This window comes from Protomyctophum bolini (genome assembly GCF_963924005.1).
Source record: "Protomyctophum bolini genome assembly, chromosome: 3".
In the NCBI taxonomy this organism is placed as follows: Eukaryota; Metazoa; Chordata; class Actinopteri; order Myctophiformes; family Myctophidae; genus Protomyctophum; species Protomyctophum bolini.
In genome coordinates this window covers 52,782,947-52,790,230 of record NC_137864.1, presented here as the reverse complement: position 1 = coordinate 52,790,230, position 7,284 = coordinate 52,782,947, and positions in this window count along the sequence as shown.

Sequence of the window (7,284 nt, the reverse complement as noted above, 5' to 3'; positions counted from 1 at the left end):
AAGGCTATTTCCTTTGGTGGACAACAGTACTGGACTTAATATAGGCTATATATATTATTGTGCGCAAGGCACAATAACGACGATGTGTCAATGTGAGATTACGTCAGGTCAAGTATGGCGGTGTCTGAGATACCCAGGTATAGTTTTTCATTTGAACAGGCATTTTTATTCTTTATTTTTTTAACACCTTGTCTAAACTGTAGACTGACCTCCATTTGCAGAAACCACAGCCCTAGCTCCTCCGGCTGTCCCCCAGCATAAAGGAGGACGTTAACCCATTCTGACCTGAGATCAGATTCATACGAGGTTTCCACTGGACACACACTGGTCTGATTAACCCATTCTGACCTGAGATCAGATTCTAAAAATGTCAGTCGTTCTTCGATTTTTCAAAAATAGCAGACCTACAAGCTCGTAGCGCGCCACTCGGTGGGCGCGCTATGAGCTTGTAGATCTGCTGTTTTTCAATAGCTAAAGCATAACATGATGCTAACACCACAATGGGTTCCCGTTCAGAATGTGTTAATGGGACTGACAGTGGGGAGTAGATATCATTGACCAGGTTGTCCCCCTATAGCTGCCATCTGCCCTGACACTGTCTTTGTCCAGTCCTTGCCCTTCTTGCACTCCAGTATGTGTCTCGGACGGGACATTGTTGTAATGATGAGCGCAGTAGTGCCCGGGTAGCTATATAGTATAATATGAGTTGATATGCGATAAGTCCATATCACGGTTACTGTGTCTGAAATAATTGCGATTCTACCACAGGTCGTTTCGAGGGAAGCAATCTGATTGGTTGAAACAGCCTTCTAGCCGTGGGTTAAACCAGCACTGTTCACCACCTAATCAAAACAAAGAATTCAGCTGTTCTGTTCTCCCAGAGCGCTAGCAAACTCGGTGGCTAGGCTAGCTAGTTTCTTGGGAAGGTTGTGGTCGTAGTGACTACATCTGTCATTAAAAAAATATATTCTTTCAGCGATTTTAATAGTTTTAAGGGTAACGGCCTCAGAAACGGCTCAGAACCTCTGAACAGAGCTTAGCGGGTCAATGGAGACCCAATTGGTCTCCGGTTCCAACTCCGATGTTGCGGAATTTTCCCCTGTGGGGGTTAAAAGGGAGGAATTATGACCCACATAAAGAAAAGACAAAGACATTCTTTGAGGACAACAGAAACACTGCAATGTCAAACTTGATTCGGAATCAATAGATGGATTTCATGGTTTACAAACATTGAGCCAGTTCCATGTAATCAATTCCCAACACATTCCCAAACCTCTTGTGCGTTGGCTGGTGAGACGCACCCTAGAGTGAGACAGATATCCTGTATAGACTTAACTTCACCCACAGTAGTGCACGTACGCCAACAGCTGACATACAACTAAGCTCACTCGCATCACGGATGCACGCAACAACGTCACAACACGGCATGAAGCATCAATTATAGGCTTGAGTGGCTTACAGCTGTGCGATCAAGCAGGCGTGATCTTAGGCGCTCCATTGATTGCGACTGGAGGTGGAGTTTGTGGGTCAAATGCTTTGGGAACCCCTGTTATTGTTGACACAACATAAAAGTTTGATGGGATGCATTTCGACACGTCTGTGCCGTGACCACATCAAATGAGCCGTTTTCTTTTTAACTTATCAGTTTGATGTGTCTATATCCAGGGATTCCAGGCCAAACCAGGCCAACTTCATAAAGTATACAATGCTACAAAATAGCCTACCCTGCATTGCATGCATGTGAGAACATTTTGAACAGATTTATGCCATTAAAGTGTCTGTAATCCCTAATTAATCCACCGTGCCAACTATATATTTATTTCATCACCAGTCTAAGGAGTACAATTTCAAATGGAATTTTTGTAGGTTAGTGGCTTAATTTGCTTTGCTTTGCATTGAGAGCAGAGAGAGAGAGAGAGAGAGAGAGAGAGAGAGAGAGAGAGAGAGAGAGAGAGAGAGAGAGAGAGAGAGAGAGAGAGAGAGAGAGAGAGAGAGAGAGAGAGAGAGAGAGAGAGAGAGAGAGAGAGAGAGAGAGAGAGAGAGAGTCTAAATATAACTGACATCTAATTCAACAAATTAAAACAGCTAATCCATTGGATCCAGTAAGTAGGATAATAATACAGTACTTTCCAATTTCCGGGCCCCATTATAGCTGGGGGCCCCTGATAGTCCATTCATAAAGCCAGCCCTGGACGAACAGGTGATTATCTCATCATTAACCCATTCTGACCTGAGATCAGATTCATACAAGGTTTCCACTGGACAGTCACACACTGGTCTGATGAACCCATTCTGACCTGAGATCAGATTCTAAAAAAATGTCAGTCGTTCTTCGATTTTTCAAAAATAGCAGACCTACAAGCTCGTAGCGCGCCACTCGGTGGCGCGCTATGAGCTTGTAGATCTGCTATTTTTCAATAGCTAAAGCATAACATAGTGCTAACACCAAAATGGGTTCCCGGTCAGAATGGGTTAAGAATTCAGACATCACAGCAATGAGACATATTAACTATGTATGTGGGGATATATTCATAGAATCAGATACCCAGCCTTTATTTTTCCCTGGGTGGTGAGGGGAGTGATGAAATGACAGAGAAGCTCAATGGCCTTGTGGTCTGCCCTGAGTTTGGGTTCCATTCTCCGGGCCGAGTTCTGATAAAGACTGTATACAAATGGAACACATTGCCTCCCTGCTTGCCACTATACAGTAGCAGCAAAGGGTTGAACTGGGGGTTCAAGTCCCTGCAACATACAGCACTATAGCATCATGTCCAGGGGGTAAAACTTACTGTATTATAACTGGTCAGCTGCCATATCTTCCCTTGGGGTTATATAAGCCAGCGGTGCCAATCAGTGCAGCTTAGTATACATGTACCACTGCGTGCTGAACTGGCACTTGTGAGCGACCTCGCTGCTTAACCCATTCTGACCTGAGATCAGATTCATACGAGGTTTCCACACTGGACACACACTGGTCTGATTAACCCATTCTGACCTGAGATCAGATTCATACGAGGTTTCCACACTGGACACACACTGGTCTGATTAACCCATTCTGACCTGAGATCAGATTCTAAAAAATGTCAGTCGTTCTTCGATTTTTCAAAAATAGCAGACCTACAAGCTCGTAGCGCGCCACTCGGTGGCGCGCTATGAGCTTGTAGATCTGCTATTTTTTCAATAGCTAAAGCATAACATAGTGCTAACACCAAAATGGGTTCCCGCCCAGAATGGGTTAAGGGGGGTTTACCGTCACAAACATGCGACAACACACAGCCACAAGTGACTGTGGAATGATGTTGTGGTATTTGCAATTCAGTATTAGAGCATATCTGGATGAAAATGAACCACAGAATGAACCAAAGAATGAACCAAAAAATGAAGCAAAACGTGTAAAACAGCGACCTTCACCGGTCCACAGAAAGGATGCTTGGATGACGAGGCTGGCAGCCAGCCAGCTGGTTCCTCATGCAGCTCCTTCACACATTCTCATACAATTTACAAGTCGAGGCTTTTAGCAGACATTCTTATCCTGAGCCACTTACAAAGTGCAAACTCAGAGTGATGTTATTCAAAATGATACACATCCTGCATGTGCATCATCGCATGTCGTTGCTGCCGGTCAGAAACCTCAGTAACTTTGTCTGTATTATTAAAAAAATTAATACCCTTTACTTGATCATTATACCACAGCATCACGCGAAAGCATCAAAAGTAGCAGATCTCGAAATGTGGCACGAAGCGACACTGCTATTTCTGAGGGGGCGCTAGCAGCCCCTCCTATGTCCACCTTTGAGGGTCTGTGTAAAGACAAACATTGAAGACAAAAGTGTCTAAACACAAACATTGAAGACAAAAGTGAGGACGCAAATTGTGATTGGCCAGAATGAGATGATGGCAGGGCTTAAAGCCCCAAAAACTCCCAAGACTTTTGCAAATCTGCACTGATGCCATTAAATGACCCCTATGAAATCCTCAGGACTGAAATCAGTCCCCAGGACTGAGAACTTTAAGCCCTGGATGATGTTGATTAGGGGTGTATAGTGTTGTGTACCTGGCCTAGGGGGTGCAAAGATACACAACTAAATTAAGTAATCAAACGTTAAATCATGAATAAACAGATGAAGTGTGGAGATCAGTATATTCAGTGGTGTAGTGCGTGTATGCATGAGTGAAATGTATGTGTGTGCGTGTTGTCGTGTATTAACAGGAATGTTGAAAAGAGTGCATGGTGGAAAAGGTGCAGGAGGCAAATGAGAAGAACAGGACTGGGGAAGCAGGTATTTATAGGGCGTCGACACCTGGCCCAGGTGCGAGCTGATCATCATTAGTAGCTCTGCTCCCCAATCCTATAGAGCGCCGCAGTCCCGCCCCCTTTCAGAAAAGCGAGTGGCCCAGGAAGTGGAAGCCCCATGCATTCTCCCATCGGCACTTTTAATATAATTTATTTAAAGACGGTTACGCCGCGGACAAAGCCAATTCGGATCGTGACGAATCATGACAATGAACACAATATTTTGGGCCGATCAAATAATTTATAAGACGAAAAATAAAACAAATAGTGTTGTCTCCTGACTTTCTTTTCTTCTTTCTAATGATTTGATCGTCCCAAAATATTGTGTTCATTGTCATGATTCGTCACGATCCGAATTGGCTTTGTCCGCGGCGTAACCGTCCTTAAATAAATTATATTAAAAGTGCCGATGGGAGAATGCATGGGGCTTCCACTTCCTGGGCCACTCGCTTTTCTGAAAGGGGGCGGGACTGCGGCGCTCTATTGGATAAAAGAAACAGAGGTATCAAAGTATATCGATATGTAAACAGTACAAATATCATATCGTATCGTTTGACATTGTATCGTATCGTTTTCCAATGGAAATAATTTAATCAATACTAAGTATATACTTTGTATTTAGCAATTTATAAAAGAAAAAAATAGCTATACAATTGGTCTATCGAAATATGTGTGCATTCTCTGTGTTCATGTCAAGCCGTGGGTTCGTCTATATTTATAATATAGACAAATTTGAACACAGCGTTCAAATAACAGCGAACAATAACAGCGAACATATGTGTTCAAATACAATGTCCATATCTATTTGCCAGAGAATAATTGTGTTTACTTCACCCCTCACTTCACATGGGTGTGATTTATTTCCTACATATGAGTTTTCCGTACTGTATGTACCATGTATGCTGTATAAATACATAATACATGAATACAATGTATAGATTTGGGGAGTAAATCTCCGGGCTGGGAACCCTCAAAAGCACCTTGTTGCATATTACATGACGACTCTTTTAGATGTGCTAAACAGAAATCACAAAAAGCACAGAAGGAATAAAATATGTATATTGAGTGCATGTCATGGAAATAATGCCCAACTGTGTGTAGTGCTTTGTAGGCATTGTGCACTCGCATGTGCGTGTGCGCGTGTGTGTGTGTGTGTGTGTGTGTGTGTGTGTGTGCGCGTGCATGCACGTGCGTGCGTGCGTGCGCATGGCTATGAGGCAGCAGTCCTCTCAAAGAAGGACATGGGTCGATCTTGGAACGACTGGCATCGCCATAGGAACTAACACCACCTACGCACACATGGTACAGTCTACACAACGGGGGAGCGATTTGAGGGGGAGGGAGAGAGAGAGAGCGAGATAAAGTGAGTGAGAGAGAGAGAGAGAGAGAGAGAGAGAGTGAGAGAGAGAGAGAGAGAGAGAGAGAGAGAGAGAGAGAGAGAGAGAGAGAGAGGGAGAGAGCATCATGAGAAACACATTATTTGTGCATCTAGCAGCCGTGGTTCTTCCCTCTCTTCCCTTGTAAATGTAATTTCTCTGCCAGGAGATGTACCCTCCCCCCCCCCCCTCCCCCCCCCCCCTCCTCCTCCTCCTCCTCCAAAACACTCCCCCGTTTACACACTCTTCCTGTCAGTGACAGTCAGACGTCCTTGGGCAGTCAGTTAACACATTCTGACCTGAGATCAGATTCATACGAGGTTTCCACTGGGACACACACTGGTCCGATCAACCCATTCTGACCTGAGATCAGATTCTAAAAAAAATGTCAGTCGTTCTTCGATTTTTCAAAAAATAGCAGACCTACAAGCTTGTAGCGCGCCACTGAGCTTGTAGATCTGCTATTTTTTCAATAGCTAAAGCATAACATGACGCTATAACACCAGAATGGGTTCCCGTTCAGAATGGGTTAAAACGGAGTGATGGAATCATATCAAAGACGACCAGCGGCGTATATATAGGAAGAGAAAAAAAAGAGAAGAATGGTTGCACCCTAGGGAGCCCGCTGTAGCGGTGTGGGCGTGGGTGGGGAGGGGTGCAGGGGATGGTGGTTGTTATTTCAGGGTGCCCCCCTATAGAGGGAGATGGAGGAGGACGCCCCCCCCCAGACGAGGATGGATGGTGGCCTGTGTGTATATGCTTTACTTATTCCCTGTGATTGGATATGGGACTGTGGCCACAGTGTCAAGAGGGGGTTCATGCACCAGGCAATGCCCTCCGTCTGATGGCGCAGGGCTGCTTTGAATTATCGTGCAGCCACTGCAGGCTCTCTTGGTCACTGTAGCGTGTAGCCCAGAGGTGCACCGTACGACTACTGAATATGGCCAGATAGCGGCCTGAACAACGAGTCATTAACCCATTCTGAACGGGAACCCATTTTCGTGTCAGCATCATGTTATGCTTTAGCTATTGAAAAATAGCAGACCTACAAGCTCATAGCGCGCCACCGAGTGGCGCGCTATGAGCTTGTAGGTCTGCTATTTTGGAAAAATCGAAGAACGACTGACATTTTTAGAATCTGATCTCAGGTCAGAATGGGTTAATCAGACCAGTGTGTGTCCAGTGGAAACCTCGTATGAATCTGATCTCAGGTCAGAATGGGTTAAATAAATATACTACAGCAATGTATACATTACTGCACTCTGCTATTTCTTTGCAGTAAAGCAAACCGATTGATCTCTGACAAACACATCAGCAATTCCTTTTTTTTCCCCCCAACAAACTCACTTTTATCTGTTTCATCGAACCATGCAGGCTGTGTGTCGGTCATTTAATTAATATTACACCAGAGGGTGTGGTTTCCTGTCATCAATGAATGCCTGCAATGCTGCAGGAGTTCCGTGAGGCCTCGTTCGACAAAAAAAACGACCAAACCTTTGCTTGATTGGTGTTTGGTACGTGTGAATGAGGCCTAAGGCAGCACATAAAAGTGCATTAATGACGGTAAACCACACCCTCGAGTGTAATATTGCCATTATATAACAGTTACCCTTT